At 46.4% G+C, this 20,901-nt stretch overlaps 1 non-coding gene across 1 annotated transcript; it reads left to right on the forward strand.

Annotated features, from left to right (window-relative positions):
- The first annotated feature begins 668 nt into the window (after positions 1-668).
- TRNAE-UUC (transfer RNA glutamic acid (anticodon UUC)) lies at positions 669-741 on the forward strand. Its single transcript has one exon. It is a non-coding gene; the product is annotated as a tRNA-Glu (tRNA).
- Positions 742-20,901: the final 20,160 nt, after the last annotated feature.

Consider the following 20,901-nt stretch of genomic DNA (forward strand, 5'->3'; position numbering starts at 1 on the left):
TCTCAAGAGTCTTCTCTTGAGAGAAGACCGGTCGTTAACCATGAACTCTACTGCCTGTGCTGAGGAGTATGTGACAGGGTGGCAGGAAAACAGATGAGGGTATTTGGGGCACCGAGTAAGCACCTCAATCCCTGGATATCACTCAAGGTGGCTTGAGTTTGCCGTGAGGGGCTCTCAGAGACCCATGGCCTCTCGGAGAGGCACGTCCCACTGTGGGGGCATCGTTCAGGCAGACAAGGCACAGGAAGTGCCCACCCCAGTGGTGCTGGGCTTGGGTTCTGTGCATCAGGCACCGGGCGGCCTGAGGCAAGAGCCGGGTTTGAGCATCCCGGTGGTGAGTCCTCAAGCACGTGACTCAGTCTCTCACAGCCTCAGTTTCCTGGGGTGTAAAACGAGGACAGTGAGTCATGCCAACATGAGGAAGACTCAGGGAGGTGATGGACAGAACGCTGTGCCCTGGGTGGCTGGCACATAGTAGGTGCTTAGCAGAGGTGGGGTCTCTTCTCTCCTGTCAGCTCCACAGACCTCACCCCACACCCTCAGAGAGGCTTTCCATTTTGGGAAATGGAAAGCCTCATTCTGTATGGCAGGGAGCTCCCCATGACTAGAAGCTTTGCAGAAGAGGTTGGACTTCCACACATGAAATATGAAGAAAAGACTGAGGGAATTCCCTGGAGGTCCAATGGTTAGGACTTGGTGCTTTCATTGCCATGGCCCCAGGTTCAAGCCCTGGTCAGGAAACTAAGATCTTGCAAGCTATGCAGCGTGGCCAAAAAAAAAAAAAAAATTGCTGTTTCATTTAATTCTTAAATATATTTTCCTCTGAGAGGCCACCTGTTGAAAAAGACTTTCTCCTTGCTACTCTGCATCTCAACGTTTAACCCAATGTTCGATCATTTTGTTTTTTGTTGAAGATGTTTGTTCATTCATTCAACATGTGTTATTAGGTAACTTCCTGTTTGCCAGGACTGAAGGTCACGTGGTAAGAAAAAGTTTCCTAATAATAAAAATTGTCCTTGCTGTCACAAAGCCTACAGGTGGGACAGAAAGATATTAAATCACTCTAAAAATTGTTCTTGGTTTTCCCCATCAAACCGTGAGCCCATGAAGATCAGGATTCAGTGGGTCCTCCTAGGACAGACGGAGTACAGAAACTCATGAGATCCTAAAAGCCGGTTGTTAAAGATGCAGGAATCTTGCCAACCAGTTAAGCCATCAGTAGCTTGAAGCGGATGATGGTGGGCGTGTTTACAGAACAGCATCTGGCAAAGGCCACATATCAGGGCCTTTCTCTTCTTTTGCAAAGTGTGATTTACCAGCACAGCCTCTTGCCCTCTGTACCAGGGGGCCCAGACACAGTGAGAACTCATGAAGTACTTACTCTAATTGATGAACACTCAAAATCCTTTTCTTTGAAAGAGGCATGGTCTTGTGTCCATTTTTCAGATGAGGAAACTGAGCTTGAAGAGATTAGGTAATTTGCTCAAGGTCATACAACCTGTAAGCGGTGAAGCTGGACTTCAGACTCAGGTCTCTGACTCCTGTTCTGCAAGGTCAGGTCTTCTGGGAAAAGAGGACCGTCTACACCGAAGGAAGGAGGAGGGAGAGGGCCTGGGGCTCGGACACCCGGGGCTGCCTGGGAAGGGAGTCTAAGATGCCCCATTGTGAGGTCAGAGTTGGGTTTCTGAAAATGGAGGCAGACACTGCTTTTGCCTGCTGTTGATCAGTTTTGTTTCCAAAAATATAAATGTCCACCTAAGGTGCCTGGAGTCCTTCCCAGGCAGGCACATGTGAAGCGGACGGAGGTGAGGTCAGCTGATACACCCTGGGGCTAGTTGCTTAAACATGCGTTTGCCAGTGGAGCTCACAGACAGACCTGCCTCTCTGTATAAGAAGAGGTGGCTCCTGAGGGCTCTGTGTCCCTGGGTGAGCCCAGATCTTGCAGTCTCTGTGAACTTGAGGGCTCCATGGAGGCTCACCTGCTGGGGACTGAGCATCTTGGTAACACGTGTGATTATTAGTACTGACCACAAAGTCAGCACTTTGGTAAACATGATGAATGAAGAAGACAGTGTATCTCTGATGTGGATTAAAGAACTAACACCTGTGTTTATTCTGATTTAAAAGTAACTGAAACTTAATATAAGTCAATTTGGAAAAGACAAATAATTATAAGAGAGAAAGTAAAAGCTATACCTATTAGTTACAGAGATAACCACACTCAGCATTCTGGGATATCCTTTTAAAAAAGTGTGTGCGTGTGTGTGCCTCTACCCTGATTGAATCACACAGTATCTATTAAGTTTGTATTTTCTCATTATCACATAATCCTTCATCAGAAAAAGTTTCTCACGCTATTAAAGTCCTATAAAATTTTCATTGTATTGTCTACCTAGCTTACTATCATTCAGAATTACCAAAATATAACTGATCCCCTAAACTGACTTTGGCATTGTTCCTTTTTAATTCTTATACCTAACCTGGCAATGATAATGGTTCTACATAAATTGCAATTCAGGTGTCTGTTTTGTCTTCTTTCCCTTTTGAATGAGTCCCTAGAAGTGAAATTAGTGGACCAGAGAGAATGAAGTTTTCAAAATAATTGTTGTTATTGTTTAGTCGCTAAGTTGTGTCCAACTCTGTGTGACCCCATGGACTGTAGCTCTCTAGACTCCTCTCTGTCCACGGGATTCTCCAGGCAAGAATACTGGAGTGGGTAGCCATTCCCTTCTCCAGGGGATCTTCCCAACCCAAGGATCCAACCTGAGTCTCCTGCTTAGCAGGTGGATTTTTATTGCTGAGAAACCTGGGAAGTCCTTTCAAAACAGTATTATAAGCCTAAACTGATTTCTGGGCTCCCCTCATAGCTCAGTCCGTTAAGAATCTGCCTGCAGTGCAGGAGACCTGGGTTTGATCCCTGGGTTGGGAAGATCCCTGGAGAAGGAAATGGCTACCCACTCCAGTATCCTTGCCTGGAGAATTCCATGGACCGACGAGCCTGGTGGGCTACAGTCCATGGGATCTCAAGAGTCGGACACGACTTAGCGACTAAATGACCACCACCACCAAACTGATTCCTAGCAAATTTCTTTCAGGACCTGTGAAAGTGTGAGTATTGGCAATTTTAACATCACGAGTGTGACAGGTAACCAACGTATGTTTCTTTGATTGCCGGTGAGGGGAGCTGAGTTTTCTGTCTACCCACTGTCCACGTTTCCTCTTGCCCTGCTCTGCGCCACCGGGTCTGTGGGTGCAGACCTCTAGCGGGCCTCAGGAGAGGGTCCTAATGACCCAGGGGCCTGGGTACAGTGGCCTCAGCCCCTGTGCTGCCCGCCCCCAGGCAGGCCGGCCGGAGCAGCAGAGCCAGACTCTGCCTGGCACAGTGGGCAGCGTGGATTCCAGGAGAAGACTGGCACAGTGTGACGATTTCTGGGAAAAGCCACAGCCCACCTGGCTGGAGCCCGAGGCTGACTTGGCACCCGAAGACCTCAGCGTCTCGGTGGGAGGCCAGGACTGGGGGCCCCAGGGCAGAGGCAGGGGTGCAGCCTGGCCGAGCTCCCCGAGCTGCCTCCTGGCTCGCTTGGCTCCCAGCAAGGGCCATCTACCTCTCCGGCTGTTTTCCTTCGTGCCGCCGGCTTCCTCCTCGTGGAAGGAGGCAAAGAGAAGGTGAAAAGTGAAGAGGAAAGAGAGATTCCAGCCTCTGGGGTCTGGATGAGGAAGGAACTGAGATTCTTTGAGATTTTCCCTTAGAGTCCACACTAACACAGTCAGCTGCGGTGTCTGGGGGTCACAGCAGTGAAGATGTCCAGCATCTTTTAATTCAGGGGAGCAGCTAAGAGCTGGGGCTCTGGAGCCAGATTGCCTGGGTTCCAATCCCTTCCTGCCACTTAGTATCCACGTGACAGTCACGTCACTTGTCAGCCTCCCGGGGCTAGAAGACAACAGACGCGCCGAGCCAAGCATCAGGGAAGATGCAGGGAGCCTTCCCCGAGTATTAGCCGCTCCTTTTCTGATGTTTTCTTATTCCTGCTGTAATAAGAAGTCAGTGCCTTAAAATGACACAAGCTTAGGATCTCGCAGTCCCTGTGAACTTGGGGCTCCATGGAGGCTCACCCGTTGTGGACTGAGCATCTTGGTAATACCTGGGATTATTAGTGTGTAAAAGTCAAGTCGCTCAGTCGTGTCTGACTCTTTGCGACCCCAAGGACTGTAGCCTACCAGGATCCCCCGTCCATGGGATTTTCCAGGCTAGAATACTGGAGTGGGTTGCCATTTCCTTCTCCAGGGGATCTTCCCAGCCCAGGGATCGAACCCGGGTCTCCTGCATTGTAGGCAGATGCTTTACTATCTGAGCCACCGGGGAAGTCCATCAGGGATTATTAGTACTGACCACAAAGCCAGCACTTGGTAAACTGTTGAATGAAGAAGACAGTGTATCCCTAAGTGGGACTCCATGACCTAAAATCAAGGTGTCAGCAGGGCTATGTTCTTCTGGAGGCTCCTGGGGGAGAATTTTGTTTATGTTTCTTTTCCAATTTCTGGAGTCAAGCTGCATTCCTTGGCTCATTGCCTCTTCCTTCTTTGTAAAAAAAAAATTGAATTTTTATTTTATATTGAAGTATAGTTGATTTACAATGTTGTATTGATTTCAGGTATATAGCAAAGTAATTCAGTTATCCATATATATATATAATCCTTTTTTTTTTTTTCAGATTCTTTCCCCATATTTGTTGCTGTTTTTTAGCCTCTAAGTTATGTTCAAACCTTTGTGACTGTGAACTACAGCATGCCAGGCTCCCTGTCCTCCACTATCTTCCAGAGTCTGCCCAAATTCATGTCCATTGAGTTGGTGATGCTATCTAATCATCTCATTTTCTGAGAAGGTTCTCCTCCTGCTCTCAATATTTCTCAGCATCAGGGTCTTTTTCAAGGAGTTGGCTCTTTGCATCAGGTGGCCAAAGTATTGGAGCTTCAGGTTCAGTGTTAGTCCTTCCAATGAACATTCAGGACTGATTTCCTTTAGGACTGACTGGTTTGATCTTGCTGCCCAAGGGACTATCAAGAGTCTTCTTCAGCACCACAATCCAAAAGCATCAACTCTTTAGCACTCAGTCTTCTTCATGGTCCAACTCTCATATATGTACATGACTACTGGAAAAACCTACCATATAGTCATTACAGGATATTGAGTAGAGTTCCTTGTGCTTACAATAGGACCTTATTGATTATCTGTTTTATTTGATACACACTAGTGTGTATATATTAATCCCAAACTTCCAATTTATCTGTTCCCCCACTTCCTCCCTCCATTTTTCAAAGTCAGCAGTCACTTCACTATGACAGCTGCTTCTATCAGTTCAGTTCAGTTCATTTCAGTCACTCAGTCATGTCCAACTCTTTGCGACCCCATGGACTGCAGCACTCCAGGCCTCCCTGTCCATCACCAACTCCTGGAGTCCACCCAAACTCATGTCCATTGAATCGGTGATGCCATCCAATCATTTCATCCTCTGTTGTCCCCTTCTCCTCATGCCCTCAATCTTTCCCAGCATCAGGGTCTTTTCAAATGAGTCAGCTCTTCACATCAGGTGGCCAAAGTATTGGAGTTTCAGCTTCAACATCAGTCCTTCCAATGAACACCCAGGACTGATCTCCTTTAGGATGCACTGGTTTGAGTTCCTTGCAGTCCAAGGGCCTCTCAAGAGCCTTCTCCAACACCACAGTTCAAAAGCATCAATTCTTTGGCACTCAACTTTCTTCACAGTCCAACTCTCACATCCATACATGACCACTGGAAAAACAATAGCCTTGACTAGACGGACCTTTGTTGGTGAAGTAATGTCTCTGCTTCTATCATCACATCTCCTTCTCTGACTCTTCCATCTCTGAAGATGCCTTGTGGTTACTTTGGTGCCACCTGAATAGCCCAGGGCGAGGGGTAAATTAGAAGTTTGGAATTAATGTATGCACACTGCTGCTGCTGCTGCTAAGTCACGTCAGTCACGTCCAACCGTGTGTGACGTCATAGACGGCAGCCCACCAGGCTCCCCCATCCCCAGGATCCTCCAGGCAAGAGTACTGGAGTGGGATGCCATTGCCTTCTCTGGTATATACACTACGGTATATAAAATAAAACAGATAATCTCTCTGTCTAAAAATCCTTCACTTTATCACAATTGCAAAGTTCCCTTTGCCATGTATAGTGAAATATTTACAAGTTCCAGGGATAAGGACCCAAACATCTTTAGGGGCCATTAGTCTGTCTATCACAGAGTTATATTTTCACACATATTTATTGAATATCTGTTCTTTGCCTAGTATAGTATCTTATTCTAAACTGAACAAGATTTAGGCCTGTCTTCTCAAGAAATTCACAGAAATTTGTAATTTCTCAAGAAATTACAAATGACACACAAGTAAACAAATCAGCAAATTAGAGTTTCGGATATAAAGGTGTAATTCTATACAGGGAGTGGTGGGACAAACTAGGCGAAAAAGAATCCTGCGAAATTCCAGGAAGAGGAAGCAGGAAAAGCCAAAGCAGAAAGATACCAGTTAGAGGCCGTGTCAGCGGCTGACTTTCATCCACACTTAGACCAGGTGGCTACTTACAAGTAATACATGCTGTTTGAATCAGGGGCTGACACGAGCCTAGAGAGGCAAGAAGAAACCAGATCATAGAGGGCATTACACGTCAAAGTGAGGAGCATGGACTTTATTAAGTAGCCAGTGGAAAGGAAGAGGAAGACTGAGGCACTGTGTGGCATGGGTGGGTTTCTAGTTTACATCAATAATGTGTAATGTGGGTTATAGAGGGCGATATGGCATGGCAGTGGTGGGTTAGTCACTAAGTCCTGTCCGACTCTTGCGACCCTCTGGACAGTAGCTTGCCAGACTCCTCTGTTCTTGGGATTTTCCAAGCAAGAATATTGGAGTGGGTTGCCATTTCCTTCTCCAGGGAATCTTCCCAGCCCAGGAATTGAACCCAGATCTGCTGCATTGCAGGCAGACTCTTTCCCATCTGAGCCACCAGGGAAGCTTGATGTGGCATGAGGGGAAACCAGCTCATCCATTGCCATCCTTCTGTCCAGCCACACAGTCACTGTCTTCCATTCTTTAATCCATCCACCCCTTCTTTAATTCATACATACATATATACATGCCTATACACAACCAACTTATCTATCCACTCTTAAATTGTCATCCATACATACAACTATTCATCCATCCATCTAGCCATTGAATTATCTATCCATTCTTTTATTCTTCACCCATTCATCAACCTACCCAGTCATTCATCTATCAACCCACCCATCCATCCTCCCAACCATCCATCAGTTTGTCTACTAATCTATTTAATAAACATTTAGTTACTACTTATTTCCCTGCTTGGCACTGCAGTCAGAATGCAGAGACACAGAAGACATAATCTATGTCTCAAGTAGCTCAATTTCTAGAACTGATAGATGAATAAAACCTAATTACAATTAAGTGTGATAAATATCAAGATAACAAAAGCTCTCAGGAGTTGGGGAAGGAGATGTGGCCAAAGAAGCCACTTTTGAAGGACACCTAAAACAACCAGAGTGTGAGATTAGGGAAAGCTTCCTGGAAGAGGTTAACACCTAAATTGAGGATTTAAAGCTGAGTAGGAGTCAATGAGGGAGAAGGCAATGGCGACCCACTCCAGTCCTTTTGCCTGGAAAATCCCATGGATGGAGGAGCCTGGTGGGCTGCAGTCCATGGGGTCGCTAAGAGTCAGCCACAACTGGGCGACTTCACTTTCCCTTTTCACTTTCATGCATTGGAGAAGGAAATGGCAACCCACTCCAGTGTTCTTGCCTGGAGAATCCCAGGGACTGGGGAGCCTGGTGGGCTGCCGTCTGTGGGGTCGCACAGAGTCGGACACGACTGAAGCGACTTAGCAGCGGCAGCAGCAGCAGGAGTCAATGAAGCAAAACAGAAGAAGGGAAGGAAAAGTGTTTCAGGTGAAGAAGACATTAAAAGCACGAACAAGCATGGTAGGTTCTGCGATTCCTTAAGGGATTCGTAACATGATCCCAAACTAAGCAAGTAGCAGGAATTATGGTCCCAGAACCCAGTAGAAAGCCAGCTCTGGGAGAGGGACTTTACCTTGTTCTGACATAGTAAGTGCTCAGCTAACATCTGTTGAATGAACAAATGACAAAAAGGAGGTCTGTGCCCTTACGTATGTTTCTAACATTCCTCCTTTTCCACTGCCTGGTTCTTATATGATTAGTGATGTTTTCAATATTAAATTTGATATGACTTGCATTCTATTTCAGAACTCTAATTCTTGCATCTGGTTTGAATCACTTGGGCGTTTAAATGAACTTGATGTTCATCATCGGTCTGTTTATGGAGCTTCTCCCTGTCAGTGTCCTGTGTTTATCACTTGGGGGGACAGGAATTTATACTAATTAGTTTTTCTCCTATTTTCTTCTTTTTCCCTCCCAAGAAGAGCTCAAGCATACTCTAGTTTCTTGCTTCACTGCAAATATCTGTCTGTAGCCTTTATACACAGAAGTCAGAGTGGCTGGATTTTACGTATTTGAACTCCACTTCCTTCCTTCAAAATTTCATTGCCATTGTTTCTGGCAGTTGAAACTGCTGGAGAAAAATCAGCATACCTTTTTCTACCCGAACAGAAAAAACTCATACCTTTCCTACCCCAATGTCTTTGAGGTTCTTTCTTTAGAATTAAAGTTCAGTAACTATATCTTGACATCAATTATTTTCTGGCATTTTTTTCTGAGACTTTACCCATTGAATCTGCATATTTATTTTAAGCAAGTTTCACTCTAGTATATATGTGAATAATTTTCTCTCATTTTTCTGTTTTCTTTCTCAGAAACCCTAATTATGAATAAGTTAGATATTTTCCATTTGTTTTCCTTGTTTATCTGTCTCCTCTGTTTTTACCTTATTTTTCACACTCCTGGAACAAGGAAACGATAGGATCAGAAAAGAAAGAAAGGAGAGCTGATTACATATGACTTTGTAAAAGTTTTAGCTTCTCTGTGTAGCTCAGATGGTAAGGAAGCCACCTGCAATGCAGGAGACCCCAGTTCAATCCCTGGGGTGGGAAGATCTCCTAGAGGAGGGCATGGCAACCCACTCCAGTGTACTTGTCTGGAGAACCCATGCACAGAGGAGCCTGGCGGGCTACAGTCATGGGGTCGTGAAGAGTCGGACACGACTGAGAGATGAGACACAAGCATGTGCATGAGAGACGGAAAGTCATTAGGTCAAGAAGTAACTGTTTGTATTATTGTTGTTGTTGCCTTTGATGTTTTTGTTAGCAAGATGGCTGCTGAGCTATGGATCACTCCAAGCTGATTGTTGACCATCAGTGGGTGAAATGTGACCCTTTCTCTGGGCCAAGAGGAATCTACCCAATGGTATGATTTCTGTGAACATATTGTGACACATACTGCTCCACCCACAAGACCCAGGTTGAGCTGCTCCCTTGGGTCACCCTCCTGCTCCCAGGCCCCAAATAAGCTGCAGAACTCTGTCCAAGGTACAGTGGCACAGTGCTGAAGTGTAGCCAGCAGAGGGACCAACCGAGCACCTGGTGGGTGCTAGCACTCTGCGTGGTCCCTCCACCCATGATCACATTGAGTGATCCCAGCAAACTCCTTGAGGGTTCCCACCATCATCATCTGGCTTAAAGGAGGGGGCACTGCATGAGGGCAGAGGACTGCAGCTGAGAGCCCCTCCTGCAGAGAGAGAAAAGCCTGAGCAATCAGGGAAATGACTGCAGAAGGGGACAAGGACATACTAGCTGCCAGTTTTGAAAAGCCAGAAAAGAAAACACAGATAGGTCTTTATGCAAAGATGAGGGCAGAGGGTAAGTGTGTGTGTGCCAAGGCGCTCCAGTCATGTCCAACTCTTTGCTACCCCATGGACTGTCATCCGCAAGGCTCCTCTGTCCATGGGATTCTCCAGGCAAGAATACTAGGGGAGGTTGCCATGCCTTTCTCCAGTGGATCTTCCCAACCCAGGGATAGAACCCACATCTCTTATGTCTCCTGCATTGGCAGGCGGATTCTTCACCACTAGCCCCACCTGGAGGGCAGGGCATACCAGAGATCTGGGATTGGGGTGAGTGCTGGGGACAAGACCTTGACCTTTCATGTGTCCCTGGGGTAAGATCCATGAGAAGAAAAGAATGATCAAAATGCCAGGGGAGTCAACAGGAGATGCCAAGTTTTAGGCTGAGTTTCCTAAGAATCAGACTCTATCACAGGGATTTGCCCATCGGTAGTTTGTTGGGGAAATGCTCTCAGGAAACACTAGGGGTGGGAGAGTGAAGCAGGGGAGGGAGGGACAACAGTGCCCTCGCATCCGTGAGCAGGTCATGGCTGTGGACCCCTGCGGCTCGCTCCTAGGGGGTTCTCTGGGAGATGGCAGAGAGCCTCACTCCTCACTGAGTCACCCAGGGGGAGAGGGCTGGGTGAGTGCGTCCCAGTGGATTACATAGGATCTTGCCCTGACCCCAGGCCAACTGGTCCATTTCTGATCACCTTGTGGGGGGCTGCAGGAAGAGAAACTCTGGTCTGATGGGCTCAGGGGCCCTTCCTCTCCATCCATTGAGGGTTTTCTGGAAGGAATGTCCATTTTCAGCTCAACCAAAGGGAACCATAAAACCAGCTGCCACCTCTACCACGTCCCACCCATGCAAGTGAAACCAGGTAAAACTGTTTCCTGCTTTTTCATATGGTTATAGAGATTTCTCTTCCCCTTTTATGACTCTGGAAATAATACTTTCACATTAAGGTTAAAAAAATACAAAATGTAGAAGAAAGAAATTACAGCTGAACTGCCATCATTCAGCAATAAACATTTTTGTTAACGTTTTTGTAATTTATCTTTCAGATTATTTTTATGACATGTATTTTTCGGTGGTTGAACTTACAGTTTTAGATATTTACAGTTGCCTATCCTCCCTTTCAACCTAACATATCCTGAGCTTTTATTTTGTGTTGAACAAATATTTGCAAACTTGCCTTTTATGGCTGCCTATCATTTCAACCTGTGGTTTATCTCTGTCTTGTCTGCTCCGTACATAAGAGCTGGGCATTAAGATTGCATCAGATGTTTGCATTATAACAAGCACTCTGTGACCAACAGGGGACCCAGTGCTAGCTTTTCATCTCAGATTGTTTCCTTAGGATTCTACCCCTCATGTGAACTCTCAAGCTATGAGAAAACTGTGATACAGTGCCAGTGAACCTGAAAGAGGGCAGAGAGGGGAGGAAGCCAGAAATACATGGCAAAGTCTACCAGAAAACCACCCAAGAACAAGGGGATATTACATCAACCAATTTTATTCATTTTTTTAAATTAATATCGTTAAGGACAGGGAAAACTGAGAGAAAGGAAAAAAATGTCTGTGCTTATTGACAATTACTTTCACATATTCTCTTATGAATAATGGAAAAGTAGGTTAGAGATGACTTCTAACTGCTGAAATCCATCATTTTGGTAATAGAACTCAATTTTTAAATGAAAGTATTTAATGAAGGAATTGAAAATGACGTTCCATCTAAATGGCAGCCAAAATAGAGTAGACTTGGTTAGACTAATAGCAAACAAAATAGACTTTACGTTGAAACTGTCATAAGAATCCAAGAACAATGTTACATAGTGGTAAATGGGTCAATTCCCCAGGAAGATACATCAACTATAAATATTTATGCACCAAACGAATGAGCTCCTAAATATATGAAGCAAACACTGACAGAACTGAAGGGAGGATGAGACAGCAACACAAAAATAATAGGAGACTTCAAAGAAGGCTCTATGGAAGGACTAACGTTTGAGTTGAGACTCGAAACATCTCCAAGCTAAAGCAGTGGAGTAGGAATTATATAATACAATACATATACCAAGCCCTGTTCCAAATTCTACCTGCAAAAAGTCATTAAATCATCCACTGTGCCTCAGAAGGAAGTATTTAATTTCCTCATCAGACCAATGAGGAAGCACCCAGAGAAGCTAAATCGCATGCCCAAGGCCACCCTGCAAGGAGGTGGAAGAACTGGGATTATGACTCCAATAGACCTCAGCCCATAACCACTGCTCTCAACCACTTGCCCGAGACTGGCATGGCGGGCAGAGGGGAGGAATGGAGGCCTAAACACCCCAGTGTGGGTGGTGAGGTAGATGTGTTCCATGTGGTTGAAGTTAGGGTTGCAAAGAGGTTGATGGAGGGAAAAGGCAGGGCCAGCGCAGCGAGGCCTTGCCAACCATGCTGAAGAGCTGGGCCTTGGACTTCCCTGGTGGTACAATGGCTAAGACTCTGCACCACCAGTGCAGAGGGCTTGAGTTCGATCCCTGGTCAGGGAACTAGATCCCACATGGTGCAACTAAGACCCAGCACAGCAAATGAAGCAATAAGTAAAGCAAAAAAAAAAAAAATTTTTTTAAGAGGCTTCCCTAGTAGAAGTCCACCTTCCCATGCAGAGGATTCAGGTTCGATCTGTGGTCTGGAAAGATCCCACATGCCATGGGGAAGCTAAGCCCATGTGCCACAACTACTGAGCCCATGCAGTCTAGAGTGTGTGTTCCACAACAAGAGAAGCCACTTCAGTGAGAAGCCTGCACACTGCAACTAGAAAGTAGCCCGACACAACTAGAGAAAGCCTGTGCATGGCCACAAAGACTCAGCAGAGCCAGAAAGAAAGAAATAAAAGTTTAAAAAAAGAGAGAGAATTGGGTTTTAGGCTGGAGTCAGTGGGGAACCTTCAAGGTACAAAGAAGGGAGAGATCAGTGCTCAGCCTTACCTTCTGTATGGATCCCTCCTGCTTCAAAGGGAGACACTGGAGGCCAAGGGAGAAGGATGCAGGTAAAAAATTAAGGTCATGGGGAAAGAGAGGGAACTTGACTTCTAGAGATAGCCCCCCAAGTTCAAGAAATGGACACTCACCGAGCCCACTCTACAGGCCCAGTGCTGGGCACTGCAGGGTACAGTCAACACTGCAAGGTCCATCTGCTGAAATATGCTCCTGTCCACCTTTGAGAGTCTTATTACCCCACTCCATGGCTGAAGAGAGCCAGACTGGGAGAGGTTTCGCAAAGGTCAAGCTTCAGGTCACATTGGAACTTGAACTCAGACACATGTTCTTTCCTCTGGATCCTCTTAAGAGTTTTCGGTGAATGGAAAGTGCTAGAGATGTAAAGGATTGCCACTGCCCAATTGAAGGCAGGAGGAGAAGGAGACGACAGAGGATGAAATGGTTGGATGGCATCACTGACTTGATGGACATGAGTTTGAGCAAGCTCCTAGAGTTGGTGATAGACAGGGAGGCCTGGAGTGCTGCAGTCCATTGGGTCACAAAGGGTCGGACATGACTGAGCAACTGAACTGAACTGAACTGGCTGAATTCAGGAGAGGAGGCCAGAGACAGGAAAGCTTGATTCTGTACATGTCTACCGAGTACTCGTTGTGCACCAGGTCCGTGGTTTGTGCCAGGTGCTGGGGGCTGGAAGATGAAGGGAAATCTCCCTCTGACCTCTGGGAACTGGACACCTAGTTAGAGCGATACAACATTCAACAGGTAACCAAAGACAAGAGTCGAGAGGCTCAGCTCCTTAGCACCAGAAATGCCTTCCCGGAAACAGGAGCTCGGAGCCTGAGGGAGGGGTCTTTGCACGGATTTTGTGTATCACTCACACACACCTGCAAGCACTGCTTTGCTCTCTTCAAATCTCAAAGTCACAACAGGGGTGGCCCCCATCACCCATGAGCTACCAGCACTCAGACAGCTGGAGTCAACCCTCCCAGCCTGCAGGGGGAATTTTTTCCATACCCAAATTGCCCAAATCATCTTTCTCTTGTGGTTTTTGGCCAACATTTTCTGAAGGGCAGCTCAAGTAACTTGAAAACTCTCCTTTGTTACATCCAGCATCGGATTCTTCCTTTCGGTCCTAGAGACAAATCACAACAAACCCTCACCTGCATGTGTCTTATCAGCTGTTATGAGTCACAGCCGTCAACCAGAATGTGAAATAAATAAATGGCCAAAGACACATCATCCACAGGGGTGTAAACAACACTGCACGTGGCAGACAACACGTTCAGCTTATGTGTGGGGTGGAGCCCCGGAGAGCCGGGCTTGGTGCTGGGAGCCTGAGCCGTGCAGAATGTCAGAGAGCTCACAGAACCAGAGAGAAGGCTAGAGGCCCAGAATCAGGAAAGGGCAGAAACTGGGGGCACCAGGGTCTTGGCATCCTTGTCTCTTGAAGGTTGGTATTCATTTTCTATGGCGGCTGTAACCAAGTACCACAAGCTCAGTTATCTCTTGTTTACACAGATTTATGGTTTTCCAGTGCTGCAGCTTGGAAGCCTAAGATCAAGGTGCCAGCAGGGTTGTGTTTCTTCTGGAGGCTCCAGAGGACAATCTGATCCTAGCCTTTTCCAGCTCCAAGGAGCCTCCCACATTCCTTGGCTCCTGGCCCCGAATCACATCCCCTTTTCTTTCTCCACCTCCATGGTCATATCACCTTCTATCTCTGACTCTGATCCTCCTTCTCTCTCTCTCTCTCTCTCTCTCTCTCTCTCTCTTAAAAACCCTTGGGATTATATGGTCCATTTCAAGACCCTATGCTTAATCACATATAGTTTAGTTGCTTAGTCGTGTCTGACTCTGCGACCCCATGGACTGCAGCACGCCAGGCCTCCCTGTCCATCACCAACTCCCGGAGTTTACTCAAACTCATGTCCATTGAGTTGGTGATGCCATCCAACCATCCCATCCTCTGTCATCCCCTTCTCCTCCTGCCTTCAATCTTTCCCAACATCAGGGTCTTTTCAAATGAATCAGTTCTTCACATCAGGTGGCCAAGGTATTGGGAGTTTCAGCTTCAGCATCAGTCCTTCCAATGAATATTCAGGACTGATCTCCTTTAGGATGGACTGGTTGGATTTTCTTGCAGCCCAAGGGACTCTCAAGAGTCTTCTCCAACACCACAGTTCAAAAGCATCAATCCTTCAATGCTCAGCTTTCTTTATAGTCCAACTCTCACATCCGTACATGACTATTGGAAAAACCATAGCCTTGAGTAGATGGACCTTTGTTGGCAAAGTAATGTCTCTGCTTTTTAATATGCTGTCTGAAGTCCTTTTTCTTTTATTTATCTTTTTTTTTTTTTTTCTGGACCGTGCTAGGTCTTCGTTGCTGCATGGGGGGACTACTCTCTAGTTGCGGTGCACAGGCCTCTCACTGCGGTGGCCTCTCTTGTTATGGAACATGGGCTCTAGAATACAGGCTCAGTAGTTGAGACACATAGGCTTAGTTGCCCTACAGCATCTGGAATCTTTCCAGACCAAGGATCAAACCCATGTCCCCTGCACTGGCAGGCGGATTCTTAACCACTGGACCACCAAGGTGGTCCCCTTGGCCATGTGAAAGAATATCTCTGGGCAGAAGGAATATGGACATATTTGGGAGTGGGTGGTGAGGCTGACTGTGGAGAGGGACTCCAGGAGCAACACCAGATATCTCAGCCACACTGAGATCATGGGCTCCAGGCCAAGGGCTGGGTGGCATATTCTGTAGGAATGAAGGCTCATCCTTAAACATCCTGCAGGTGTTTGATCTTTGTTATTGTGCCCATTTTGCACCCAGGAAGTAAGGAAACTGAGGCTCAAAGAGCTTGAAATATATGGTCTAAGAATATCCACTTAGTGGATGGTCAAGTGTAGAAACTCAGTTTTGAAAGAATTTAAGCTCCATGTAGTAACTGACTCAAATGTTAGACTGCTTTTTTTTTTTCCTTCTCTGTTTTGTTTTCCATGAAATTCAAGGCTGGGTGGGTAAAGAAAGGAATCTGATAAACTTTCTCAGGTCTGGAACTTTTCCCAGAGCCCTGGGGGCAGAGAAGCAAACTGTACAAACACACCCTCTCAGCCAGAAAGTTCTTTTCCACAGCCATCCGGGCTGGCTCAGTTCCTGTTTGTACCACTGGGAAGGGCCCGCCTCCAGGTCAGAGGGGAGAGAGGAACAGGCTCCCATGGACTTCACGCCTGTGTAGCCTGGAGCCGGGCATGCAGGAGAGGTCAAGCAACTTGCCTGAGGTCACACAGCGCAGAAGCAGAGGTCTGGGATACAAAGTTCATTCTGTCAGACACAGACCCTCTATGAACAGACCCCTGAAGGGACTCCAAGAAGCAGCCTTGGAATGTCATGTTAGTTAGCTAGTTCAGTCTCTCGGTTGTGTCCGACTCTTTGTGACCCCATAGACTGCAGCACACCAGGCTTCCCTGTCCATCACCAACTCCCAGAGCTTGCTCAAACTCATGTCCATCAAGTCAGTGATGCCATCCAACCATCTCATCCTCTGTCATCCCCTTCTTCTGCCCTCAATCTTTCCCAGCATGAAGGTCTCATCCAGTGAGTCGGCTCTTCATATCAGGTAGTCACAGTATTGGAGCTTCAGCTTCAGCTTCAGTCCTTCCAATGAATATTCAGGACTGATTTCCTTTAGGAAGGACTGGTTGGATCTCCTTGCAGCCCAAGGGACTCTTTAAGAGTCTTCTCCAACACCACAGTTCAAAAGCATCAATTCTTCAGCACTCAGCTTTCTTCACAGTCCAACTCTCACATCTGTACATGACCACTGGAAAAACCATAGCCTTGACTAGACAGACTTTTGTTGGCAAAGTAATGTCTCTGCTTTTTAATATGATGTCTAGACTGGTCATAGCTTTTCTTCCAAGAAGCAAGGGTCTTTTAATTTCATGGCTGCAGTCACCATTTGCAGTGATTTTGGATCCCCAAAAAATAAAGTCTCTGTTTCCACTGTTTCCCCATCTATTTGCCATGAAGTGATGGGACTGGATGCCACGATCTTAGTTTTTTGAATATTGAGTTTTAAGCCAACTTTTCACTCTCCTCTTTCACCTTCATCAAGATGCTCTTTAGTTCCTCTTCACTTTCTGCTGTAAGGGTGGTGTCATCTGCATATCTGAGGTTATTGATTTTTCCCCCGGAAATCTTCATTCCAGCTTGTGCTTCATCCAGCCCAGCATTTCGCATGATGTACTCTGCATATAAGTTAAATAAACAGGGTGACAATATACAGTCTTGACGTAATCCTTTCCCAATTTGGAACCAGTGCACTGTTCCATGTCCGATTTTAACTGGTGCTTCTTTACCTGCTTCTTGACTTCTCAGGAGGGAAGTAAGGTGGTCTGGTATTCCCATCTCTTTAAGAATTTTCCACAGTTTGTTGTGATCCACACAGTCAAAGGCTTTAGCATAGTCAATGAAGCAGACATAGATGTTTTTTTCTGGAATTCTCTTGCTTTTTCTATGACCCAACGGATGTTGGCGATTTGATCTCTGGTTCCTCTGCCTTTCCTAAATTCCACTTGAACATCTGGAAGTTCTCGGTTCATGTACTGTTTTAGCCTGGCTTGGAGACTTTTGAGCATTACTTTGCTAGCATGTGAGATGAGTGCAATTGTGCGGTACTTTGAACATTCTTTGGCATTGCCTTTCTTTTAGATTGGGGGAAAAAACTGACCTCTTCCAGTTCTGTGGCCACTGCTCAGTTTTCCAAATTTGCCGGCATACTGAGTGCAGCACTTTCACAGCATCATCTTTTAGGATTTGAAATAAATAACTCAGCTGGAAGTCCATCACCTTTACTAACTTTGTCTGTAGTGATGCTTCCGAAGGCCCACTTGACTTCACATTCCAGGATGTCTGGCTCTAGGTGAGTGATCACCCCATCGTGATTATCTGGGTCGTGAAGATCTTTTTTACATAGTTCTGTATTCTCGCCATCTCTGCATAATATCTTCTGCTTTCTTAGGTCTATATCAATTCTATCCTTTATTGTGCCCATCTTTGCATGAAGTATTCCCTTGGTGTCTCTAGTTTTCTTGAAGAGATCTCTAGTCTTTCCCATTCTATTGTTTGCCTCTATTTATTTGCATTGATCGCTTATCTCTCCTTGCTATTCTTTGGAACTCTGCATTCAGAAGGATATATCTTTCCTTTTCTCCTTTGACTTTCAAGGGTCATGCGCCAAAGACTATTTCTCAGGGGCTGGAGGAAGACACCATCATTACACCCCAGACCCAAAAAAGGTTCTCCTTCTCTCTGGTTTTTGCTGGCCTGAAGTTTCAAACAGAAGCTTCATGCACAGAATTACCAGCTCTGGGGGACCCAGCAAACTGCCCCAGGAGACCTCAGCTTGTGAGCAAAACAAGGGTCTATGTAACACATTGCTTAATTTTTTTTGTTCCCAAAACAACAAAGTAACACTCGGTGGGTAGCCCTGGCTTGCCCATTTTTAAGATAAGAGCTTTAGAACTGGGAGAATTCCAAGGAAAGCATGAAGGCTGGGCTCACTCATCTCCAACACCTGGAGATACCTCCAGGCTGGGGGCTTGGCCTCTGCTACTAAGTTGCCATGTGACTTTAGGCAAATCAAGTTCCCTCTTTGAATCCAGTTGCTTTGTCTGTTGGGGAGAAGGGACTGAAGGGGGCTCCTACAGGAGAGATCCTCTCAGAGCCCTGGTCCAAAGAGGGCTGTGCCTCTGAAAAGGAAAACCTGCCAGTTCCTGTGACCCTTTGTGTCTTAGCAGGAAGAGGCTCATTGCATCTCCTTCCAAGGAGGGTTCTGATCTGGGAAGGTGGCTGGGGTCTGTCCTCCGAGGGACAGACCGCCGGTGGGCAGCCGTCCTGGAGCAGGCCCTCCTCTGACCATCTTCCTATGGGTACAGTGGTATCTCCCCATCAGGGCCCTTCCCCTGCCCGCCTGCCAACCTCACTCAGTGCCCAGGTCACCTCGGCCACCTTGTTCTCCTTTCTGTTTCTCAAAGCAGACAAACCTTATCTCACCTCTGAGTCCTTTCTCAGGTGATAGAAAGTTCCAGAGCCCACGCCCTGGCCTGGTTCTCAGCTTGGCCAGGGGCTTCCCGGGCCTCGGTCCATCCCTAGGGGGTTTCAGTTCTCTCCTCTGTCCCCAGGGGTCCTGAGAGCAGCTGTGGCTAAGACCCCTCTATTCTCAAGTTAAGGACCCCCTGAGCCAAGGGGAGGAGGCAAGAGAGAACGCTATGACTCTCACGGGGGTGGACAGCACTTCTGCTTGGCACCTGCCCAGGCTGTGTGAGGTCATGCTCACTGGGCAGAGGAGAGTAGGGAGAGTCACAGGTGACTCAGAGTCACAGCGCTCATCCTCAAAGACCTCCTGCCCTGCCCCACGGAGATGCATGAAGCGAGGAACTGAGACTTCCAACATACGTGCTTCTCTTCTTTAGAGGTATAGACTTTTTACCTGGGCAGGATACCCAGCTAAAGTATTCACCTCCCAGAGTCCTTTGCAACTGAGCCATGTGAGTAAGTTCTGGTTCATAGGATAGGAAAGCAAAGACTGTGTGAAACTCTTTCTTCCTGCTGATTGAATGCAATGAGAATGGGGCTGGTGGAACTGGAGCTGCCATATTGGAACATGAGAAGGAAGCTTGACCTTGAGATTGACAGAACAATGAGACAGAAGAAGACCGAGTTCTGATTACTGTGGCCATACAAGCCCTGGACCATCTATTCAAATTTTTATGGGAAAGATAATTAAATTTAAATTTCTGCATTAAGTTGTTATTTGGGGCTATGTGTTACAGCAGCCAAACAGATAAATTAACAAATGTAATTGCTATGTTCTGCTGTCCCATCCTCGCCGCTAAGTAATTTTTTGAAGTGTTTTGTAGTCCTGGCTGGACACCATGAGACTTCTTCTTAGGGGCAAGGAGGGCTTTGAACCCCCATTCTACGCTGCAAGAACTCGATGCTCAAGAGACATTACTGACTTCCCCCAGGTCGCACAGGTGGTTAGCAACAAAACCAGGACAAGACTTCAGGCTTCTTTACACTATACTGATTGCATTTATCCTGTCATCATTTGGCTTACAGCAATGCAATCAGCCAAATGTTAGATAGGAGAACTGAACCTATAGCCCAAACCCATTGGCTTGGTAACTTCATGGGACAGCTCTGCATCCCTGGATTTGAACAAAGGCTCAAGAAACCCCTGAGGCTGTGCACTCTTGTGACTTTTCTGATCCACTTTCTTCACACATTACCTTCTTAAGACCATTACACATCCTTGATCACTCAGCAAGAACAGGGAGGATGTTGAGCATATGTGCCTATGCCATATCACATGGACTTTCCTTGGAAGGAAAGTTATGGCCAACCTAGACAGCATATTAAAAGGCAAAGACATTTCTTTGCCAACAAAGGTCCATCTACTCAAGGCTATTGTGTTTCCAGTAGTCCTATGTGGATGTAAGAGTTGAACTATAAAGAAATCAGAGCACCAAAGAACTGATGCTTTTGAACTGTGGTGTTGGAGAAGATTCTTGAGAGTCCCTTGGACTGCAAGGAGATCCAACCAGTCCATCCTGAAAGAGATCAGTCCTGAGTGTTCATTGGAAGGACTGATGTTGAAGCTGAAACTCCAATACTTTGGCCACCTGATGCGAAGAGCTGACTCATTTGAAAAGACCCTAATGCTGGGAAAGATTGAGGGCAGGAGGTGAAGGGGATGACAGAGGATGAGATGGTTGGGTGGCATCACCAACGCGATGGACAGGAGTTTGAGTAAACTCCGGGAGTTGGTGATGGACAGGGCCTGGTGTGCTGCAGTCCATGGGGTCGCAAAGAGTTGGACACGACTGAGCGACTGAACTGAGCTGAATATCAGATGAAAATATGAAGGGCGAAGTTCATAGACACTGACCAGTAAGCCAAGTACTTTACAGAGGTTAGTTTGTTGATTTTATTTCGTTTACTATGTTGCAGACTTCCTTTGTGTGGGTTCCATTCTATCCTCTGTCTGCAACAAGGAAATGAAATTATAAG

The sequence above is a fragment of the Dama dama genome, chromosome 21 (assembly GCF_033118175.1).
Source record: "Dama dama isolate Ldn47 chromosome 21, ASM3311817v1, whole genome shotgun sequence".
In the NCBI taxonomy this organism is placed as follows: Eukaryota; Metazoa; Chordata; class Mammalia; order Artiodactyla; family Cervidae; genus Dama; species Dama dama.